The sequence below is a fragment of the Aquarana catesbeiana genome, linkage group LG01 (assembly GCF_042186555.1).
Source record: "Aquarana catesbeiana isolate 2022-GZ linkage group LG01, ASM4218655v1, whole genome shotgun sequence".
Lineage (NCBI taxonomy): Eukaryota > Metazoa > Chordata > Amphibia > Anura > Ranidae > Aquarana > Aquarana catesbeiana.
The window spans coordinates 748,584,651-748,610,066 of NC_133324.1; positions in this window are offsets into that span (position 1 = coordinate 748,584,651).

Consider the following 25,416-nt stretch of genomic DNA (forward strand, 5'->3'; position numbering starts at 1 on the left):
TATAAAAAAATTTTTTACACTTACTACCCTGATGGACTTCCGATTCTGTATTTTGGTCTGTTTTGTTGGGTTATAGGTTATTTAATACACATCACTGTGTTGTTCCTATATTTATTTTTTATTTTTTCATTTTTTCTTTTTCTTTTCTCTTCATGTTTATACCTACAAGTAACCATTTGAGTTATTTCATCTAATGCTGATATACTGGATATTAGCCTACCTTTTCACTTATTTGGTTTATGGATGTAGTTATACCACTGTACATGTAATTTTATCCTTGCTGATTTTGTTTATGTGATATTTTGGGTGGGGAGGTTATTATCTCTTTATACCTTCTCAAGATTATCACCAGCGTATTTGGCACAAATTTGGAGAGGTCATTATCTCCTTAAACACCTTACAAAAGTGTTTTTGGCACACACCTCAGGATTGTGTACCTTTATACAAATATCACTATTAATAATTTTTAGATGATATTATTTTTTAGCGCCACACTTTATATATTTTTCACACATTTACACTGGTCAGGTTGTTGTGTTGGCTGCTTCACTTTGTAGGAGTTGGCGCAAATTTTCTAACACATAATTCTCTACTTGTACCTGAGAGTCTGCTTCTGTCTTGATAGAGGAATTGTGGGGTGATCTTTTGCATGTACTACAATTTATTGTTGTGTCTTTATATGATGCTTTTTTTCTTAAACACATGAAATTGGAAAAACTAGTTTGGAGTGCGTATTATGTTCAGTATCTCACAAAAGTGAGTACACCCCTCACATTTTTGTAAATATTTTATTATATCTTTTCATGTGACAAAATGACACTTTGCTACAATGTAAAGTAGTGAGTGTACAGCTTGTATAACAGTGTAAATTTGCTGTCCCCTCAAAATAACTCACACACAGCCATTAATGTCTAAACTGCTGGCAATCAAAAGTGAATACACCCCTAAGTGAGAATGTACAAATTGGGCCCAAAGTGTCAATATTTTGTGTGGCCACCATTATTTTCTAGCACTGCCTTAACCCTCTTGGGCATGGAGTTCACCAGAGCTTCACAGGTTGCCACTGGAGTCCTCTTCCACTCCTCCATGACGACATCACGGAGCTGGTGGATGTTAGAGACCTTGTGCTCCTCCACCTTTCATTTGAGGATGCCCCACAGATGTTCAATAGGGTTTAGGTCTGGAGACAGGCTTGGCCAGTCCATCACCTTTACCCTCAGCTTCTTTAGCAAGGCAGTGGTTGTCTTGGAGGTGTGTTTGGGGTCGTTATCATGTTGGAATACTGCCCTGCGGCCCAGTCTCCGAAGGGAGGGGATCATGCTCTGCTTCAGTATATCACAGTACATGTTGGCATTCATGGTTCCATCAATGAAGTGTAGCTCCCCAGTGCCGGTAGCACTCATGCAGCCCCAGGCCATGACACTTCCACCACCATGCTTGACTGTAGGCAAGACACACTTGTTTTTGTACTCCTCACCTGGTTGCTGCCACATACGCTTGGCACCATCTGAACCAAATAAGTTTATCTTGGTCTCATCAGACCACAGGACATGGTTTCAGTAATCCATGTCCTTAGTCTGCTTGTCTTCAGCAAACTGTTTGCGGGATTTCCTGTGCATCATCTTTAGAAGAGGCTTCCTTCTGGGATGACAGCCATGTAGGCCAATTTGATGCAGTGTGCGGCGTATGGTCTGAGCACTGACAGGCTGACCCCCCACCCCTTCAACCTTTGCTGCCATGCTGGCAGGACTCATACATCTATTTCCCAAAGACAACCTCTGGATATGACGCTGAGCACATGCACTCAACGTCTTTGGTCGACCATGGCGAGGACTGTTCTTAGTGGAGCCTGTCCTGGTAAACTGCTGTATGGTCTTGGCCACCATGCTGCAGCTCAGTTTCAGGATCTTGGCAATCTTCTTATAGCCTAAGCCAACTTTATGTAGAGCAACAATACTTTTTTTCAGATCCTCAAAGAGTTCTTTGCCATGAGTTGTGGGTGAAGCTCGGGAATCCAGCGGATGGCTGAGAGTCCAAGAAGTCTAGTGAGAGAGACGGTGAGCTGAGTTTAAGGATCTACAATGGGATACTGTGAGTTTAGTTGGAAGATCTACAATGGCTTACTGTGAGATAAACTGGAAGATCTACAGTAGAATACTGTGAGAGTTTGTTGTTATAGGAGACAGCGGTTGCTACAAGATACAGATTGCTGCATTCAGCTTAAAGACCCTCATTCTGTATTGTTGTCTGCCTAGTTCTATTTTTGTCTGCTGAGTTTGCCTTAATTGCCATTGCATTTGCCTAAGGGTGTCCTGTGCCCTAAATTTTCTCTTCCCAATGTTCCTGTTAAGAGAAATAAAACTGTTAATTTTTACAAAAAGTGACTGGCGCCCAATCTTTTCACCTTGCACCACACCCACTATGCCTAGTAACCTGCACCCTGAGGAGGAATGTCAGTTCTCCCTGGATCTGGGGGGTCACCATCAGGCCCTTGGAAGTTGAGGAGACCGCTACATAAGAAAAAAAAAAAAAAAGAAGAAATTGTTATGCTGCGTACACACCAGCGGACTTGCGAACGGGCTAAACTCCGTCGGCATTTCCGACGGAAAGATTTAGAACAAGTTCTATATCTGAGTCTGGCGGAAATGCCGACAGAAAAAGTCAGATGGGGCATACACATGGTCGGAATGTCCGACCAAGAGCTGCCATCAGACTTTTTCTGTCGGAAAGTCCGGCCGTGTGTACATGGCATTAGTCAACTGAACTTACTTTTCCAAATCAGTACAGAGAACATTTTGAAAACCACTAAGATCTTTGTAGCCTGTAAAATTTTGACTACTAAAAGATCTAATGCTAACATTCATGGTTTACTAAATTAAAACCCCTGTCATGTTGATAAAAAAGAATGTTTTCAAGTCAGTTGTATATAAAGTATTTTATATGCTTCTGTTCTATAATCAGATACTAATGGTATGCATGGTACCTCTATTATCCCTGTAGATATATACGCTTCTGCAAAAAGCAACACTGACACCAAAACCAGCACTTGGAATAAATGCTTCCTATAAAGAAAAAATTAGATACTCAGCTCTACTTCTGCCAACGTTGCTGTTGGTAAAGTAGCAAGGTGAAATTGCCTACTATAGAATGTTCAGAAACTGACACTTCCAGAAGTGTTGATTTTCTGGACCCCTACTGTAACCTGTGGTTCCTACTACTGACTCCAATGCCATTACAAGAACTATAGTGGGCCAGGCACTTACAACTCCAGAAAGTTTTGGTTTATGTCATTTGCAGTTACAGCAGATGTCACAATGACTTGAATTTTGCTGCATTAGTACTGATAGGAGTAAAGAAGATTCTTGGGGCGCATGCACGGGGCGATGCGGGACTGACGTGCCTGATCCTCCGGACCAGGACTGTCAAGCATGATTCCCAGGGCTATCAGCCACTGAATCCACCTGATCTTCTCACGCACCCCTGTGGGACATTCTCGTGCACGCCGATGGGCAAGAGGGCGCGAGGTCGCCGCTCCCAACACTTGCTCACCAACTACTTGCTCCGCACCGAGGAGTCAACAAAAATGAACCAAAATGGTGCCAAGTCTCCTGCGGCCTCCTGCAGCTCCACGCCTGAACACACTTCAGCACAAAAAGACTGAGTACAATCCTCTGCTCTCTAGAGCAGATTTAGACTATAGCCTGTCAGCAATTTATGAAAAGCTGGTAGACAAAATGCAGCTTGATTTGCACAAATCTACTAATGCTCTCTCAGGGGAGATTGCAGCTATAAGGGGCCACACTGATATTCTGGAGACTAAACATGATGAACTCTCTAGCACATAATGATCTCATGAAAGATTACGAAATGATGGCAGATAACTTCTCATTCTTGCAAGCCCAAGTTGAATCACCGTAATAATATGCGGGTATGTGGGATTCCTTAATCTGTAACAGATCTCATGCCAGCCATTTCTAAACTTTTCCACAACCTGACAAACCACTGTCTGCCCTCACATGTGACAAGATCCATAGGGCATTTTGCCCAAAACCACCACCTGACAAACCACCTCGTGATGTGATCATGTGCATCAAAGATTTTCTTACCAAAGAAGATGTTATGCGTGTATCCAGAAATACCTCCACCATAGAATTGGAAGGCATTAGGATCCAAATATACCCAGACATCTTCCCTGCTACACTGGAAGGAGACACAGAATGAAGGAGATCACGTCAATACTGCAGTCTGCAAGAATGAAATATCGCTGGGTTTTCCCATTCAAAATAACAGTACTGCGAAATGGTACGACATACACTGTCTATAAAATAATTGAAGGAAAATAGCTTCTAGTCAAGCTAGGCCTGCACCATCTAAATCGATCACCTGCAACCCCCGATCATGACCCATTTGGTCAACTCCTACATCAAGTCGCAATCAAAGAGACCAAAGAAGATGACATCAATCCTTCCAGGATCAAGCAGTGTAACATTACACATGTTTATTAGGTCCATGTTTTATTTCTTTGATTCGCTTGACATTCTGCTCATTCCGCACCCCTGGGACATTCTGGGACATTCTCGCGCATGCCGATGGGCAAGAGGGCATGCGGTCACCGCTCCCAACACTTGCTCACCAACTACTTGCTCCGCACCAAGGAGTCAACAAAAAAATATTTTCTTACCAAAGAAGATGTCATGCGTGTATCCAGAAATACCTCCAACATAGAATTGGAAGGCATTAGGATCCAAATATACCCAGACATCTCCCGTGCTACTCTGGACAGGAGAATGAAGGAGGTCACGTAAATCTTGCAGTCTGCAAGAATTAACTATTGCATGGGGTTTCCCCTTCAAACTAACAGTACTGCATAATGGTACGACATACACTGTCTATAAAATAATTGAAGGAAAAGAGCTTCTAGTCAAGCTGGGCCTGCTCGAGCCTGAACCATCTAATCGACCACCTGCAACCCCCAGATCATGACCCATTTGGTCCACTTTATCATCAAGTCGCAATCAAAGAGACCAAAGAAGATGGCATCAATCCTTCCAGGATCAAGCAGCGTAAGATTACATATGTTTATTAGTTCCATGTTTTATTTCTTTGACTCGTTTGACATTCTGCTCATTTTTATGTTGTACTTTCTATCATCAGATTTTTGGATGGGATCTAGTCAGGCTGACTTTCATCTAACTTTTTCTACCTCTTGTTACTTACCAATATTTAAAGTAATAAGGACAATGATGTCGCTCCAATCTACTTCCATCTTCAAAACACCCATTGTGGATCAGTTATTGGCTATGACCGCAAAATTTGAAATTCAGTTCTGTACATTACTTCGGTTTTATACATTGTTTTGATTTAGGTCATTTTCCCTTTAAATTATGGACACTTGTTCCTTACACATACCTTCTATAACTTCTCTAACATCTCAGAAGTTCAAAGCTAGTACCTCCACTGTAACCCATAACTGGTTATATACTCAGATGTTCATTAGTACATGGACTGAGACTCCAGAACAGTGGTCATCAACCATGTCCTCAGGGCCCACTAACAGGCCAGGTTTCATGTATTACCTTGGGGAGATGCAGACAAGAATACTGCAATCACTGAGCAGCAAATGATATCAGCTGTGATGTATTTCAGTTATCTTGCAAACCTGGCCTGTTAGTGGGCCCTGAGGACAGGGTTGATGACCACTGCTCCAGAACATACCATTCTTGACATCTATATCCACTCAGTTATGTTGGGGTTTTATGAGTCACATGGTGTCATTGACCCCCTCAATTTTTTTTCATATTATTTTGCCTTATGGCATGGTTTATTTGCATTTTGCTTACTGGAAGATCTAATTCAACGCCTCATCCCTTTTTACTAATAAGGAATGCTACAGCTTTAATATGTAGCAAACTAATAACAGTGTTGTGTACATGTATTAATTTTTACTCTGCAAATTGTTTCTGATTCTAATTATGGTGGAGCTGTCTTAAGTTAATTATATACTATATCTATCACATTATTTTTTATTTCTTTACCCATTGGCTTATTTTTTGCATATACATCGTTTCTAGCTTCCCATACCTCTTTACTAATGGGTCTTAGAACATTCTCACATAATGTTCAAGGGTTTAATTACACCCATAAACGTAAAAAAGCCTTCCGTCATTATAAAAGATTGGGTGCAGACATAATTCTTTTACAAGAAACCCACGTTTCCTCTTCTAATTACCCACAATATTTTGCCAAAACTTACAGCCAGTTCCATTATACCACTTTTTCTAACACACTTTTCTGCCCCTAGCTCCAATTTAAACATTATTTCTCCTCTATAACACATTGCATGAACTTGGACAAACCAACTCCAGTCGAACTCTTATGTACCCAAGGACCGCACTATCTATAAAATTCTCCACAATGCCCCCCCACTGACCAACACACATCATCTATACATGCAAAAATGGTCCCAGGTCATCCAATGACCTATCCGACTCTCACAATGGCAGAGGATTTGGGAGGCTGTTTCCAAATCATCGAGGTGTGTGGAACAGAGACGGCTTATAAGATAATGTTCTTCTGGTATAGAACCCCTGAGATTTTAGAAAGATATGATCCTGGGATCTCTCGGGTGTGTTGGAGGTGCCTGGGTGGCACTGGCTCACTTTACCATATACAGTGGGGACGGAAAGTATTCAGACCCCCTTAAATTTTTCACTCTATGTTATATTGCAGCCATTTGCTAAAATCATTTAAGTTCATTGAATTTCTGCAAAGGATAGAAGTTTACGAGTGAGCTGATGCACTATATTTCGAAGCTGGAAAATTCCAGCCTGGGACCAGGGATACATTTGGGCATAAGACAGACTATCAGGGATAAAATCGTTGAAAAACCATGTTCAATGGAGATGGGCATGGAGAAGAGAACTGATGAGAGCATTTTTTCCATATAGAAAGCGTAAATAACATCGGGTGTAAACAAATGCCTCGTAATTGGGTAATGTAGGAAAATAGAACTGCCCATATCATGGAACAGGGATGGACCGGACATATTATACTCATTTCTATCTCTGACCAAATACTAGATGCCATTCTGGTGGACCATGCAATAATCGGTTTAAGATGGGTGGCAAAGTAATATTTGGAAAGGTCTGGGGCCCCCAAACCACCTCTGGAACGAGGAGACAATATCACTGAGCTAGCTATACGATGAGCTTTATTATGTCGTATAAAGTTAAGAAATAATCTCTGTGTGGCCTTTAGTTTTGACGTTGGAATGGGGACTGGTAGGGTTTCAAACAAATAAAAGCTCTTCGGTAAGATGAACATTGATCCGACCCAGGAGGGAGAGGGGAAGTGTGTCCCACTGGCATAGAAGTCGGTCAATATCACGAAAGAGTGGGGGGAAATTAGCCTGGTAAAGGGCGGGGTATGAGGAGGTCAAATTTATCCCCAAATATTTAAGAGCATGGGCGCATCAGTGGTAGGAATAATTCTGTTGTAGTGTGGCAAGGACAGAGGGGGGGGTGTGAAGGGGCAAGGCTTCCGTTTTGCTTGTATTGGTTTTATACCCTGAGATTGAGCATAATTGTTTTAACAGGACGTGGAGATTCAGGGAGGGAGATGTGGGGGTTGGTTAGTGTCAGAAGGATATCGTCCGCAAACAAGGAGAGTTTATACTCCCTCTGTCGCAATGAGACCCCACGGATATCAGGATGAATAAGAATGGCTTTGAATATGGGTTCCAAAGATAAAATAAAGAGGAAGGGGGATGGGGGCATCCTTGTCTAGTGCCATTACTCAAGGGGAATGATGGCGACAGAAAGGAGGACAACTGATCTTGGGATGATGGTTGGGAGTACAAGGCGCGTATTGCAGCCACAAAGGGGCCATAATTGTCCATAATTGGACAGAGTGGCAAACATAAAAGGCCAACTAAGCAGATCAAAGGCTTTATGAGTGTCAAGACTAATGCCCCGTACACACGGTCCGACGGAAAATGTGTGATAGGACCTTGTTGTCAGAAATTCCGAAGGTGTGTAGGCTCCATCACACATTTTCCATCGGATTTTCCGACACACAAAGTTTGAGAGCAGGCTATAAAATTTTCCGACAACAAAATCCGTTGTTGGAATTTCCGATCGTGTGTACACAAATCCGACGCACAAAGTGCCATGCATGCTCAGAATAAATAAAGAGATGAAAGCTATTGGCTACTGCCCCGTTTATAGTCCCGACGTACATGTTTTACGTCACCGCGTTCAGAACAATCAGATTTTCCGACAACTTTGTGTGACCATGTGTATGCAAGACAAGTTTGAGCCAACATCCATCGGAAAAAATCCTAGGATTTTGTTGTCGGAATATCCGATCAATGTCCGACCGTGTGTACGGGGCATTAAAATAAGGGCTGGACGGGTTGTTTTGTTAAGTAGGTCAATGTGATCAATGGTGCATCTCGTATTGTCGCCGGCATGTCTAGTGGGTACAATGCCTACTTTATCTTTATGTATGAGTCTAGTAATTACATGGGAAAGCATATTAGCCAACATTTTTGTGAAGATCCTGTAATCGGAGTTAGGCAAAGCTATGGGTCTATAATTGTCAGGGAGGGAGGGATCTTCGGAATTACGGAGATGTGGGCATGGAGAAATTGAGGGTGCCGATAGTCCCTTTCAACAGTGAGGTAAATATTAAATATTAAATGCGGGCTTAAAATCAGGAGGAAATTTTTATAGTAAGAATATGGCAGGCCATCTGGACCAGGAGATTTGTGAGTTGGGAGATTTTTGACATCCTCAGCTAATTCTTCGGGAGTAACCGCAGCATTTAAGGAATAGAGATGAGCAGAGGAGAGTTTAGGTAGATGTAAGTAGAACATGCAAATAGGCAAAAAATTTGGACGAACACGCGAACACTGTTAAGGTCTATGGGACACAAGCATGAAAAATCAAAAGTGCTCATTTTAAAGGCTTATATGCAAGTTAATGCCATAAAACGTGTATGGGGACCTGAGTCCTGCCCCAGGGGACATGCAAAATGCATCAACATGTATCAATGCAAAAAAAAGTTTTGAAACCTGCATTTTTTTCAGGAGCAGTGATTTTAATAATGCTTAAAGTGAAACAATAACAATTAAATATTGCTTTAAATATCATGCCTGGAGGGTGTCTATAGTATGCCTGTAAAGTGGCACAGTTTTACCGTGTTTAGAACAGTACCACATCAAAATGACATTTCTAAAGGAAAAAAGTTATTTAAAACTGATCGCGGCTGTAATGAATTGTCGGGTCTTGGCAATATAGATAAAACTCATTGAAAAAAACGGCATGGGTTCCCCCAGTCCATCACCAGGCTCTTTGGGTCTGGTATGAATATTAAGGTGAACCAAAAATTGAAAAAAAAAAAAAATGCGTGAAGGTCCCACCCAAAATCCATACCAGGCCCTTCAGGTCTGGTATGGAAATTAAGGGAACCCTGCACAAAAAAAATGGCGTAGGGGTCCCCTCAAAATCCATACCAGACCCTTATCCGAGCACGCAACCTGGCAGGCCACAGGAAAAGAGGGGTGGGGCGAGAGAGCGCCCCCCCTCCTGAACCATACCAAGCCACATGCCCTTAACATGGGGAGGATGCTTTGGAGTAGCCCCCCAAAGCACCTTGTCTCCATGTTGATGGGGACAAGGGCCTCATCCCCACAACCCTTGCCCGGTGGTTGTGGGGGTATGTGAGTGGGGCTCTTATCGGAATCTGAAAGCCCCCTTTAACAAGGCAACCCCAGATCCCGGCCCCCCCATGTGAATTGGTAACAGGTGCATTGTACCTCTACCATTTCACAAAAAAAAGTGTCAAAAATAGTAAAAAAGACAGGAGACATTTTGGGACAAGTACTTTATTAAAAGATAAATAAAAATGTCCCACGATGTAAATCCATCTTACACCACCGACAAGCCGAAAAAAGCTGACAGCTGTTATATAACTGGGGGCGGGGCCACTCGGTGACGGTGTCATGTGGCATCAGGGGGGCAGGGTCACTTGAAGGGTCTGGTATGGATTTTGAGGGGAACCCTACGCCATTTTTTTCTAAATTTGGTGCAGGGTTCCCCTTAATATTCATACCAGACCCAAAGGGCCTGGTAATGGACTGGGAAGGGGAACCCATGCCGTTTTTTTTCAATTTTATCTATATTGCCGAGACCTGACAATTCATTACAGCCATGATCAGTTTTAAATTACTTTTTTCCTTTAGAAATGTCATTTTGCTGTGGTACTGTTCCAATCATTTGAAAACTGCGCCACTTTACAGACATACTATAGACACCCCCCAGGCATGATATTTAAAGGAATATTTCTTTTTTATTGTTTCACTTTAAGCATTATTAAAAACACTGATCCCGAAAAATTGGCCATTTTTAAAAATCTTTTTTTTGCATTGATACATGTCCCCTGGGGCAGGATCCGGGTCCCCAAACACTTTGAGAATAACTTGCCTTATAAGCCTTTAAAATGAGCACTTTTGGTTTTTCATGTTAGTATCTAGGGATGAGCCGAACACCCCCGATTCGGTTCACAGCAGAACATGCAAACAGGCAAAACATTTGTTCGAACACGCGAACACCGTTAAAGGCTTATATGCATGCCATACAAATGCCATACTTATTGTCATACAAAGTGTTTGGGGACCTGGGTCCTGCCCCAGGGGACATGTATCAATGCAAGAAAAAGTTTTAAAAATGGGTGTTTTTTCTGGAGCAGTGATTTTAATAATGCTTAAAGTGAAACATTAAAAAAGAGAAATATTCCTTTAAATTTCGTACCTGGGGGGTGTCTATAGTATGCCTGTGAAGTGGCGCATTTTTCCCATGTTTAGAACAGTCCCTGCACAAAATTACATTCCTAAAGGAAAAAAAGTCTTTTAAAACTACTAGTGGCTATAATGAATTGTTGGGTCCCGACAATACAGATAAAAGTCATTGAAAAAAATGGCATGGGATCCCCCCCCCAGTCCATTACCAGGCCCTTTGAGTCTGGTATGAATATTAAGGGGAAAACCGAACCAAAATAAAAGAAATTGCGTGGGGGTCCCCCCAAATTCCATACCAGGCCCTTCAGGTCTGGTATGGATATTAAAGGGGAACCCCACGTCAAAGTAAAAAAAAATGGCATGGGGTCCCCCCAAAAATCCATACCAGACCCTTATCTGAGCATGCAACCTGGCAGGCCGCAGGGAAAGAGGGTGGGGACCAGAGAGCCCTTAATATCCATACCAGACCTGAAGGGCCTGGTATGGAATTTTGGGGGACCCCCACGCAATTTTTTTTTAAATTTTGGTTCTGGGTTCCCCTTAATATTCATACCAGACCCAAAGGGCATGGTAATGGACTGGGGGGATCCCATGCAGTTTTTTCAATGACTTTTATGTGTATTGCCGGGACCCGACAATTCATTATAGCCGCTAGTAGTTTTAAATTACTTCTTTTCCTTTCGAAATGTCATTTTGTGCAGGGACTGTTTTAAACATGGAAAAAATGTGCCACTTTACAGGCATCCTATAGACACCCCCCAGGTACGAAATTTAAAGGAATATTTCACTTTTATTGTTTCACTTTAAGCATTATTAAAATCACTGCTCCCGAAAAAACAGCCATTTTTAAAACTTTTTTTGCATTGATACATGTCCCCTGGGGCAGGACCCGGGTACCCAAACACTTTTTATGACAATAACTTGCATATAAGCCTTTAAAATGAACACTTGGGCGTTGTTTCAATCTATTTACCAGCATTCTGTGGGGTTTATTAGAGTACTCGTAGAATTTCTGTTTGGACCATAGGAGAGATTTATCAATTTTTTTCATATCTAAGGATCGGAGCTGGTTTAGAAAGAAAATTATGGTTTGGTGCCAAGCTACTGTGGGGGAAGACATCAAGAGCTTCTCAGCATTACAGAATTTGAACAAAATAGAAGAACGCTGGAATGGCGTGTCTCTTTTCAAGCGGGAGCCATCAGAAATACGTTTGCCCCGGAAGAAGGCTTTGTGTGCTTTCCACAAGGTGGAGACCTCCGAAATCGCATTCTCGTTGAATTGAAAAAACTCAGACAGGCCTCTGGATAGAAGATCTTTAGTCTCTGGGATGCGAAGCAGGGATTCGTTGAGATGCCAGTGGCAAGTTCTGGGGGAGGCGGAGGATAGGGCAACGTCTAGGTGGACAGAGGAATGGTCAGACCAGGTTATAGGGCTGATTTCTGAAGAAACCGTAGACGTCAAGAGGGGGGAGGATACAAAGAAATGGTCCAGTCTAGAGTAAAGCTTATGAGGGTGGGAGTAGAACGTGTACTGTTTATGTGTCGCATGTTCAATACTCCAAATGTCTAAGACTATGAGCTTTCCATCACCCATGAGTTTATGGAAGGAAGCAGAGAGGCGGTTTACTTTAGTAGCCACCATGGAGGGGAAAAGTATGTGCCTGTCCTTACCGGGTGACATGGTCAAATTAAAATCCCCTCCTATAACCATAAAAGGTGGTGAGGAACTGAATTTGGCCAGAGTTGGGAGCATAGACATTGACTAATGTAAGAGAGTGGTTAAAGTATGCACATTCCAAGATAATAAATCTGCCATGGGGGTCCAGATATGAATTTTGATTCACAGGGGGCATGAGCACTTAATTAAGATCACCACTCCTGCTTTCCCAGAAGAATCAGGAGGCCATAAAGGCAGCTAGGAAGCATTTGCTAGCAAACTTAAAGGACCCCCCATGGCGGAAATGAGTCTTTTGGATCATAATCATGTCAGCCCTTCAGCCCCGTCAGATTTAAACTCTGTCAAAGCCAGCCATCTTTTTTTGAATAGAGTTTAAGCCTTTAACATTGCAAGTAAGGAATTTCAATGCCATGTTAAATCAATCAATTTAAAAAGGCACATGAAATATGACATATTATAACTTGAGTAGAAACTTCCATGGTGTGTGGAACAAGTAAAAAGGTAGAAAACAACAGAAGGAAAGTTAAGAAGATATTAGCATGATAACAACTGTGCATATAGTCTATGTAACGTAGCAGCCACAGGTCAGAAAAAAAGACCTGAAAAGGTGAAAACAAAAAAAATAACATCCAAAAAAAAACCTGAAGGATAAGATACCTCCAGGAAACCAGGGCTATAGGCCTGGGCTAGGAAGAGGGGCATGGGGTCTTCCAAAAAGGGGAAGGAGAGCCCCCCACCACTTTCTGGGTTAAGAGAACCTGAGATAAAGAAACATGTGGTTAAGCAAATAGAAAGGATGCAATGGTTGCAACAAGAGGTGCACCCCATGGGCGTGGGATGAAAGAAAAAAGAAAAATAATCTGGGATTCTGGCTGGAGACAAGTGTCAGGAGGCCAGGGAGAACTAAGAATTAGAACCAGCAGGTGCGTTGGTGTTCATCAAGTCGGGTAACTGGACAAAGAGCGCCCCCGAGGCGTAAAGGCAGGTTTGCGGTGTTTGTCAGACTGGGGTCCAGACGTGACTTGGAGCCATCGGTGGTGTGGGAGTAGCAGGGAGCGGTATTAGGTTCTTTTCAGGAAGGGGTGGAAGGCCCAAATTGCGCAGAAAGGCATCACTTTCCTGAAGACATTACATGGAGAATTGTACGCCATCACGGGAAGCAGAGAGGCGAAATGGAAATCCCCAATGATATATGACTTTGTGAGCCTGGAGGTGGAGTGTCACAGGTCGTAAGCTTCTACGCTTCGCAAGGTTAATAGGGGAAAGATCGCTGAAAATCTGGATCTTGGCCCCCTTAAAATCAAGCCTGGATTTCTTGTGGGTAGCAGTGGTTAAAGCTTCCTTGCTGTCGTAGTAACGAAAGCATACAATGATGTCCCTAGGATTTGCCCCAGCTGGGGGTTCAGAGCAAGTAATCTATGGGCTTTGTCTAATTGCCAGTCAATATCAGGGATATTTGGAGCCACGATGTTGAACAGGCTCAGAAGATAGAGATGGAGGTCCTGATCTCCCACTGTTTCAGGGATCCCTCTGATCCGCAGGTTTTGTCTGCGCTCCCTATTCTCCAGGTCTTCCTGCTGTGCTTGGAGCTGGGTAACTATGTTTGATAGCAGCATTATCCTCTTCCAGGACTTGTACATAATGTATTAGCTCATCAAAGGGTGTCAGTGCGCTCACCTAGTTGGACAATCTCCCCTCTCAGTTCCTTGGCAAGTTTCCCCACCTCTTGTGTAAAATTGTGTGTGAGATTCTGGAGCAAAGAGTGTAATTTAGCATCCAGAACTTCTGCTGTTAGGGAGGTGAGAGATCCCTGGGCCTGGGATGCAGCGGAGAGAGTACTGGCGTCTGATGCACTGGGGGGTCCGGCGGGTCTTCCTGTGTACTTGAGGCCAGGGATGAGAGCCTGAGACAGTGCTGTAGGAGGGCTGAGCTCGGAAAAAGCAGAATAGATGTGCCTCTGGTCTCCAATCTTGCCCATGTGATGCACTGCAGTTGGGGAGTAATGATAGGTGAATCCCGTGGCTTTTCAAGATCTAGAATGGGTGGTGGGAGTCCCGGAAGATCGGTGGGAAAGGGAGCTAGAGACTCACATGTCCACCATGTTCAGAAGCTGCGCATGTGCCCTGTTTTTTGAAACGTTAGACCGTTACAACTCCCCACACATATTCTTAGGTGGTGATTTTAATTTGGCTGCTCATCCTGCTCTTGACAGAAGTAAAGTGGTCCCTTCCTCAAAAGGTTTTTCTAAATCAATCAATCGCTCTCTTAATAAGTTCCAGTTAATAGTTTTCTGGAGAGCTCATAACATTGGGGTAAAGTCATACACCTATTGCTCTCACCCACATGACCCATTTGGACTACATCTTCAGTGCTCCAATACTATTAGCCAACCCCCCCAGCACTTATTCACTCATGCCCCTGGTCAGACCACCATATTGTCTCTCTGATACTTCTCATATAGGTCTAGCCCCTACCCCTTTTAATTGGCGCATTAATGACTCTGTTAACAGACCCTTCCACCATTCAACAGATATCTACACATATTGAAGTATACTTCTACCACAGTGCGACTGAAGATATACTTTCCACCTCACTTTGGTCGACACACAAGGCTGTATTGAGATGTCACTTAATTAGCAAAGCAGCAGCTAAAAGTAAGGCTAGACTAACAGACATTAAATGCCTTACAAAAGACCTTGATAATCTATACTACAAAATTAACTCAATCACCCTCCCAAGATCTCACTCAACAATTCCAATTTAAACACCAAGCACTAGACACGATCTTCAGCTGACACTGAAAAATTTTTTAGATTCTCCAAAGCCAAATTCATGCTGCATGGTAATGCCACATCCGCCATGTTTTCCCCAAACAAGAATTAAACTTCCAGGCAGTAACTCTGAATTTTTCCCTCTGAATAGAGGCACTAGACAGGGTGCCCTCTATCCCCACTACTATTCGCGTTGGCAATCGAGCCCCTTGCACACGCGATAAGAAATATTATAAATATTAAAGGATACACCAAAGGCCCCAAAGAATTTAAATTAAGCTTATATGCAGATGATGCTCTTTTATTTTTATCAGACCCACTCATCTCTTTACCCAACCTTTTGGCCGAACTTAACATTTTCTATAACCTCTCTGGTCTGGGAATTAACATAACTAAATGCTCGGCCTTACCCATTAACTTCTCCCCAATTATGACATCCTTACTGCAAGAGAAATTCTCATTCATATGGTGCTCCCATTCATTCAGATTTCTAGGTATCCATATCACATCCTCTTATAACTCACTATTCAAAACAAATTACCCCCCACTCTTCACACATATAAGCTCTCTACTTAAAATATGGTCATCTTACTACATATCTTTCCTTGACAGAATCTGCGCTGTTAAGATGATAATTCTCCCAAAACGACGCTACTATTTTTAAACACTCGCAGTTAATATTTCTAAAACTGGAATAGAAGCACTGCAAAGAGAAATAAATACATTTATTTGGTCAGACAAAAAACCTAGGTGTAGCTACTCCCTCGTACATAGACCACAATCTCAAGGCGGACTAGGCCTTCCTAACATATGGCTCTACTTCCTTGCTGCCAGAATTACACAGTTTGCTCAATGGTTTGCCCATATCAACAACATTCCATGTATCTAATTTGAGTCTATCTCAATTTCCCCTCTTTACTTACAAGGCCTTCTCTGGTCTGGTATAACATCCCACCGCAAGATCCTCACTTATAACACAATAGTTGCTCATTCATTCCAATTATGGCTCCGACATAAAGATGCCATTAAATTATCCTCTGTAGTTCCACCACTGGCCTCTTTTTTGGGCGACCCCAGTTTTACTCAGGCTTACAAAGATAGTAGCCCATTTTGGCTGAATAATAACCCGACTACTATAAGATTCCTTGTGATCAACATGAAATTTCCCTCTTTTGAATCTCTCCAATCTAAATACAAATTTCCTCCTTCAGAATTCTCTCATTATTTACAACTCAAAAACTTTTTTGCAGAACATTATTTATTAACCCTTCAATCTCCAAGAGACACAGGTTTAATTTCTCAACTATACAGTTATCTTAATAGACTTTCCCTTCCTGAAAAATCCAGACCAATGTTACAATGGGAGGAAGATTTAAAATGCTCTTTTACTATAGAGATGTGGGATACAATGATAAATAACCTGCGCAAAAGTTATCGTGCAATTGTACTTAGAGAAACCCCCAATAAAACTATTGTCTAGATGGTATATGACCCCTACCAAAATTCATTCATTTTACCCTACAGCCTCTCCTAATTGCTTTAGGGGATGTACAGAATAAGGAACCTTTCTACATATTTTTTGGAGCTGCAAATCTTTTAAACCAATATGGCAAGCAACTGCCAGCAAAGTTAAAAATGCAACAGGTAAAACTATCATCCTTACACCTCAAATATGCCTTCTATATGCTTCTATATCAAATATTCCTACCTCGTGCAATAGACTGTTACACTCATTATTTACTTCCATACAATTGATGATTGCATATAACTGAAGGTCAAACACTCTGTTATGGCCACAGGTTTTATCTAAGACGGAAATGATTAAACTTTCTGAAAGAATTCATCATACCCTCTATGCACAATATGCACATCTTTTAAAAAAAAAAAAAAAAGAGGAGTTACCTTAATCCTTCATATACTCAAGGTATACCTCTAATCAAACATATGTTATTGTTGTTTTAATACATCAAGATTTCTATGTTTTTACTAAAACCTATGGTTATGCTTTATATTTTTTTCTTAGCCTATATAATACACCATCGTATTAATAGGAATCATCATTAAATATTTTGTAACTTTTATACAACATTGTAATACTGTATGACAACATTCACAATGTACTTAATTCCTATTATTGATCTTCCAAACAAAAACGTTTGTAAACAAAAAAGGAGTAAAGAAGATTCTTTTGGTGATTGCTTTCAAAAATACTATTTGTCTAGCTACTGTATCTCTGACCTCAATAATTTGAATTACTGACCTATAATCAGAATGCCAGTAGTAAGGTCAAGGGCAGTCCAGAACTCCCGTTTTAGCATTGGAGCCTTTAGATCAGTAAAGTAAATACATTATCCAGTATTCACGCACTAAATATATAGATAGATAGATAGATAGATAGATAGATAGATAGATAGATAGATAGATAGATAGATAGATAGATAGATAGAGTTCCAAAGGATTCCAAATTTACTTTCATGAAATGTTATTATATAGAACATACAGTGCCTTGAAAAAAACATTCATACCCCTTGAAATTTTCTACCTTTTATCATGTTAAAACCAAAAACGTAATGTATTTTATTGGGATTTTATGTGATAGACCAACACAAAGTGACACATAATTGTGAAGTGGAAGAAAAATAATAAATGTGGAAGGAAGTCTTCGTGATTGCATCTAAAATATTTAAAAAAATAATACAACCAGATCCATATTTAACTTTACTTAATCTAAAACCGGAATGGTTAACACTCTCTCAATTCAAACTTATGATCCAACTAATAACGGCTGCAAAACAAACAGTGGCCAAGGCATGGAAATCTCCTACATTGGTACTAGCAGAAACAATTCACAGAATGAATAATACAATGTCCCATGCTAAGATGGTAGCCATCGATCAAAATCAAATTCCAAAATTTGAAAAACTTTGGCATCCTTGGATAAAACAACAGTTCCTGTCAAACTTCAATGACTCTGTCCTGTTGCCATGGTAACAGATTAAATGACTTACAGAGACACCCATTCTAAGGCTTCAAAGAGAACTAAAAAGAATAATAAACTGACGAGCGGGACAACCTTGTGGACCATACCTCTACCTTTCAACCCTTTTTCTGCTTTCTCTTTCCTTTTCTCCACCTTACGATTAAAGCTTATTATCAGAATTTATTTGACCTATATACACTCTACTTGTAAACAATATGTATAGTAGGTATAAATCATTTAAATACCTATAAAAGTAACTAAGGAAATAATATATATCTTTAATTTAGGTTTACGTGAACCCAATGTTTAATATTTGAAATTTCATGATATTTACCTATATAAACCCTACTGTAAAACAATGAGCTTACTTTATAGATCCTTGTAAACTTACTTTATGTATCTTTATAACATTCTATACTCAATAAACTTCTTTTGACAAGGAAAAATAATAAATGGTTTTCAAAATGGTTTTCAAATAAATATTTGAAAAGTGTGGCGTGCATTTGTATTCCCCGCTGAGCCAGTACTTTGCAGAACCACCTTTCGCTGCAATTACAGCTGCAAGTCACTACCAGCTTGGCACATCTAGAGAGTTCATTTTTTGCCCATTCTTCGCAAAATAGCTCAAGCTCTGTCAGATTGGATGGAGAGCGCCTGTGAACAGCAATCTTTGTCTTTTGTCTTGCCACAGATTCTCAATTAGATTTAGGTCTGGACTTTGACTGGGCCATTATATCACATGAACCTGCTTTGATCTAAACGATTTCATTGTAGCTCTGGCTGTATGTTTAGGGTCATTGTCCTGCTAGACGGTGAACCTCTGTCCCGTCTCAAGTCTTTTGCAGACTCTAACAGGTTTTCTTCGAAGATTGCCCTGTATTTAATTCCATCCATCTTCCCACCAACTATGACCAGCTTCCCTGTCCCTGCTGAATAAAAACATCCCCACAACATGATCCTGCCACCACCATGTTTCATGGTGGTGATGGTGTGTTCAGTGTGATCTGCAGTGTTAGTTTTCCGCCAGACACAGCGTTCTGCTTATAGGCCAAAAAGTTCAATTTTAGTCTCATCTGACCAAAACACCTTTTTCCATATGTTTTTTGTGTCCCCCCCCCATGGCTTCTCACAAACTGCAAATGGGACTTCCTATGGCTTTCCTTTAATAATGGCTTTCTTCTTGCCACTCTTCCATAAAGGCCAGATTTGTGGAGTGCACCACTAATAGTTGTCCTGTGGACAGATTCTCCCATCTGAGCTGTGGATATCTGCATCTCCTCCAGAGTTACCATGGGCCTCTTGGCTGCTTCTCATGTCTTGGTAGGTTTTCAGTTGTGCCATACTCATTTTCCGATTATGGATTGAACAGTGCTCCATGAGATGTTCAAAGCTTGGGATATTTTTTTTTATAACCTAACCTTGCTTTAAACTTCTCCACAACTTTATCCCTGACCTGTTTGGTGTGTTCCTTGGCTTGCATGATGCTGTTTGTTCATTAAGGTTCTCTAACAAACCTCTGAGGGCTTCACAGAACAGCTGTATTTATACTGAAATTAAATTACCAACAGGTTGACTATAGTTACTAATTAGGTGACTTTTGAAGGTAATTGGTTCCACTAGATTTTAGTTAGGGGTATCAGAGTAAAGGTGGCTGAATAGAAATGCACGCCACACTTTTTAGATATTTGAAAAACTGTTTATCATTTTCCTTCCACTTCATAATTATGTGCCACTTTGTGTTGGTCTATCACATAAACTCCCAATAAAATGCATTTACGTTTTTGGTTGAAACATGACAAAAATTGGAAAATTTCAACGGGTGTGAATACTTTTTCAAGGCACTGTAAATATAGAAGAATGATGGGAAAAAGACCAATTGGTCCATCTCGTCTTCTACATTTTTTAACATTTGAGTTTTTGATTCCTTTTTTTTTTTTTAACCTTTAACTTTTTAGTCTAAGTGTAGATATATGTTTATCCCGAGCATATATCTAAACCAAGTAGTAACCGGAGAATCACTATCCATTTAACAGGTTATTTGTTTACTTTTATTTAATTTACATAAAATAAGTTAAGATTTGTATAACAGCTGAAGAATGCTTATAGATCTATTCTCTAGTTAAACATTTATGTTTCTTAATTGCATAATATACGTCTTGATGCTAATAAAAATCTAAAAAAAAAAATGCTAACGCTTCTGACCTGCTTCTTCACTATGTGTTTTATTATAGTTAATGGTGTTTCTCAGAGCAAACTTGTGAAAGCACATCTGTACCTCTTATTTGGAAAAACTCACTAATGGCCTTCAGCAGTCATTTTTATAAATGATTTAAGTGTCCTTTTAGCTTGTGTGAATACTGGAAAAGGAGAAATGTTTATATAAGCTAAATTGTAGTTTCTTTGTTACCGCTGTAACATATCACTTAGATCAGAGGCAACCAGATTCCTTTAAGTAAAAAACGCAGAGGGCAAAAACCTCTCTATAAATATTTTATTTTTGAAATACCTCTGTTAACAAGTCATGATTATGTTCAAAATGTTTAGCAATGGCAGGCAGTCAGTCAGGGCAATATTTGGCCACTGTTGTGGATACAGCACATTATTATAAACAAATTAGGCAGGGTGGGCAAATGAGGATTTCCATTAATAACTTTGAAGAAGACTTTAAATCTTCAAAGTCAGTTTGTCCTCTGTGCTTACATGTAAAACAAAAAGTATATACTACAGCATACACAGAGAGTCACATGGAACACTGAGAACTGAAGCAAACTTTAGCTATGAAATAAGTAACGGTTAATAGTAAAGTCATGGGTTGAAATGTAAATTAGATATAAATTAAATTGTAGCAAAAATTCTGCTAAGAGAAACAACCACATGTTTAAAAACATGTGAACATTTTTAAGGTCAATCCTGAACTGATATTTCCTTTCAAACTTTAATGATCTGTTAGATCTCATGGACATTACAGTCTCCTTGATATTACAGGTCTTCTCGCAGTACAGTGAGGCTTATGTCGCGTACACACAGACTTGCCTACACACGATCACACCAAAGTCTGATCGTTTAGAATGCGATGACGTACAACGGGACTAGAAAAAGGAAGTTTAATAGCCAGTAGCCAATAGCTGCCCTTGCGTTGTTTTTGGTCTGTCGGAATAGCATACAGACGAACAGTTTTCCCGATAGGAGTTGATTCCGTCGGAAAGATTTAACCAATGTTCTATTTCTAGGTCCGTCAGAATTTTCGAAAGAAAAAGTCTGATGAAGCCCACACACGATCGGAGTGTCTGACGGAATGATTCCATTGGACCTTTTCTGCTGGAAAGTCCGGTCATGTGTACGCGGCGTAAGTGCTTGAAATGGCAGGGCTAGCCTTGGCATAGCCTTATCCTAGGATCCAACAATACCAATTGGAACAAATTGATAATTTTTAAAAACTGTTATTTAAAGGCACCACAAGATGTCTGCACTTCAGCACGGTTGTCCTCTAAAATAAATTTAGGTCAAGTCAAGTTTATACGAGTATGGAGAAAGTTTTAAGAACTGTGCCTAAAGCAATCTGTCAGGTCTGCCAGGAAATTCCAACCGTCACTCTGGTTACCTGAACAGTAGTCTTGTTATCCCAGTATCTGGTGGAGGGACGGTTGAGATCCTGCAGCCAGTATAAAGGAACCGCAGTAGGTGTGCAAACAGCCTAACAAGGAACCACCAGCAAATAACTCATAGTTAGTAGAGGCCGAAGACAGGAACCTGGTAGGTGAAAGGACAATCCAAGGCAGTGTCGGACCAAGGCAGAAGTACACAGGGGTCAACCAGAAGGCAGTGTCGGAAACAGGCAGAGTCGGCAACGAGAACAGTGTAAATCCAAGCAGTAATCCAAGAATCAGAGTAAGGAACAAGCAAAGTCAGCAACCAGAAGATCAGCGTAAATCCAAGGGGTAATCCAAGAATCAGAGTAAGGAACAAGCAAAGTCAGCAACCAGAAACAAATCGCATCCACCAAACTAGCATGAACAGGAACCTATACTAGGGCAAGGACAGGAAGGGGAAGTGAAGATTTATAGGGTCAATGATCAAGTGACTACCAACAGCTGGTCCCAGGGTGGAGCCAACATCCAAACTATTGGTGTAGAACCTAACAAGGATTCCACCAAAGCAAGTTCCCTGGAGGTTCAGGCAATAGGAAACTGTCTGTGAACACTAGGTCCTAGGATCAAATCCCAGACATGGCATGACAGTACCCCCCACACAAAGATGCCCCCCAACCTATTTGGGTTTGGATGGGTGCCTATCGTAGAATGACTTGACCAGCCATGGGGCATAAACATCACGAGCAGGCACCCAAGTCTTCTCTGCAATGGAGTAGCCCTTCCAGTCCACTAGATATTGTAATTACCTGCCCCTACGTTGGGATTCCAGAATTTTGCTGACTTCATACTCTTGATGGTCGTCCACAGAGACAGGAGAAGGATGTCTAGAGGGTAGAGAGAACCTATTAACAAAGGGTTTAAGCAAGGACACATGAAATGTATTGGGGATACGAAGGTGAGGGGGCAAGCGAAGTTTATAAGCCACTGGATTGACTTGCTGAAGGATGCGAAAAGTTCCTACAAATCTAGGACCTATTTTGGGGAAATACGTCAAGAGCCTACACAAGCGCCTGGCATCAGGCTCTTGACATATTTCCAGTTACTGTAATGTGTACCCTGCACAGTTGCACCTACAGTATAACTACCTGAAGCCAGGTGCTTGTGTAGGCTCTTGACGTATTTCCAGTTACTGTACTGTGTACAGTACAGTACACAGTACAGTTATTGTACTGTATACCCTGCACAGTTGCACCTACAGTATAACTACCTGAAGCCAGGTGCTGTGTAGGCTCTTGACGTATTTCCAGTTACTGTACTGTGTACCCTGCACAGTTGCACCTACAGTATAACTACCTGAAGCCAGGTGCTTGTGTAGGCTCTTGACGTATTTCCAGTTACTGTACTGTGTAGCCTGCACAGTTGCACCTACAGTATAACTACCTGAAGCCAGGTGCTTGTGTAGGCTCTTGACGTATTTCCAGTTACTGTACTGTGTACCCTGCACAGTTGCACCTACAATATAACTATCTGAAGCCAGGTGCTTGTGTAGGCTCCTGACGTATTTCCAGTTACTGTACTCTGTACCCTGCACAGTTGCACCTACAGTATAACTACCTGAAGCCAGGTGCTTGTGTAGGCTCTTGACGTATTTCCAGTTACTGTACTGTGTACCCTGCACAGTTACACCTACAGTATAACTACCTGAAGCCAGGTGCTTGTGTAGGCTCTTGACGTATTTCCAGTTACTGTACTGTGTACCCTGCACAGTTGCACCTACAGTATAGCTACCTGAAGCCAGGTGCTTGTGTGGGCTCTTGACGTATTTCCAGTTACTGTACTGTGTACCCTGCACAGTTGCACTTACAGTATAGGTACCTGAAGACAAGTGCAGGTGTTCTCATACTAATAATACTACAGGCAGGCAGTTGATTCTGCTAGCTGCAGTATAATCAGTATATATATACATCCCAGTTTTGTGCAGCTACATTTCACTGCAGGCCAATAGTATGTCTGGAAGGCCAACAAGGAGAGGCAGACAGTCACAAGCCAATAAAAGAGGGCAAGCAGGCTCTGTGTCTAGAGGCAACAGTGCTGGTCATAGACACGGTGCATCCTCATCAGCACGTGGCCATGGGACATGCTTGGCCTTTTTTTTGGCAGCTGGCCGTGTTGAGCCACAACATGCGGAAGACTTGGTCGAGTGGATGACCAAGCCGTCCTCATTCTCCTCATCCTCTCTCACCCAGGCTCAGGGTACTTTGTCTGGCAAAGCAGCTGCCAACGCGGCCTCTTCCCTCGGCTCAGTGGCATCAGTAACTCCTTCCCTAGCCCAACCATGTCCTCCTGAGGAGTCCCCCGAACTGTTTGACCACAGTGTTGGGTACATGCTCCAGGAGGATGCCCAGCGTTTTGAAGGCTCCACTAGAGGAAGGCAGTAACGTGAGCCCAGACAGAGGGATGCCCAAGAAGGACAACAATCTGGCAGTCATGTTCCCCCTGCTGCAGCATACTGCCAGGTTTGCTCCAGTGATGAGGAGGGAGGGGATGATGAGGTCACTGACTCCACGTGGGTGCCTGATAGGAGAGAGGAAGAGGAGGAGGAGGAGGCACATCACCAATGAGGCAGGATGCCCTCCAGGGGCCAGCCTAAGGGCAGCACACTGACTGCATCACGCCGCAGAGCTCCGCATGTGCAGGGCGCTGCTGTCTCTGCGCGTTATTCCAAAAGTTCTTTAGTGTGGGTCTTTTTTGAGATGAGTGCATCAGATCCCACCGCTGCTATTTGCAACATATGTGTCAAACGTATCTCACGTGGCCAAAACATCTCCCGCTTGGGCACCACATGCTTGACCAGACATATGTTGACCTGCCATGCAGTTCGTTGGCAAGCGTACCTAAAAGACCCACACCAAAGTACAAAGAGGACATCTCCTTGCTCCTCATCAGCTGGGATCTCCAACCCCACTATACCTTCAGTCCTCTCTGAGACCTGCACTGAGAGGATTGAAGGTGTAGAATTAGATGTATCACAGCCAAGTACTTGCGGGCAATCTGCTATCGGTACACTGACGTCAGATTGTATCAGGCAAATTTCCCTGCCCCAGCTGCTGCACCGCAGAAAGAAGTTCGCTCCCAGCCATCCACATGCCCAGCGGTTGACTGCTAGCTTGGCAAAATTGCTAGCACTTCAACTGCTACCTTTTCAGTTGGTAGACTCTGCCCCCTTCCATAAGTTTGTGGAACGTGCGGTTCCTCAGTGGCAGGTTCCAAAACGCCACTTTTTCTTACGGAAGGCGATTCCGGCTCTCTACCGGCATGTGGAAGGCAATGTCTTGGCCTCGCTGGACAGGGCAGTCAGCGGTAAGGTGCATATTACCACTGATTCATGGTCCAGCAGGCATGGACAGGGACATTATCTAAGTTTGACGGCATATTGGGTAACTCTGCTGGCAGCTGGGAAGGATGCAGGACAAGATGCAGTAGTGTTGGAGGTTGTTCCGCCACCACACCTTCAAAATGCCACTACTGGTTATTCTGACACACCTCTCTCCTCCACCCCCTTCTCTTCTTCTTCCTCCATGGCCTCTTCCTGTGCTTTG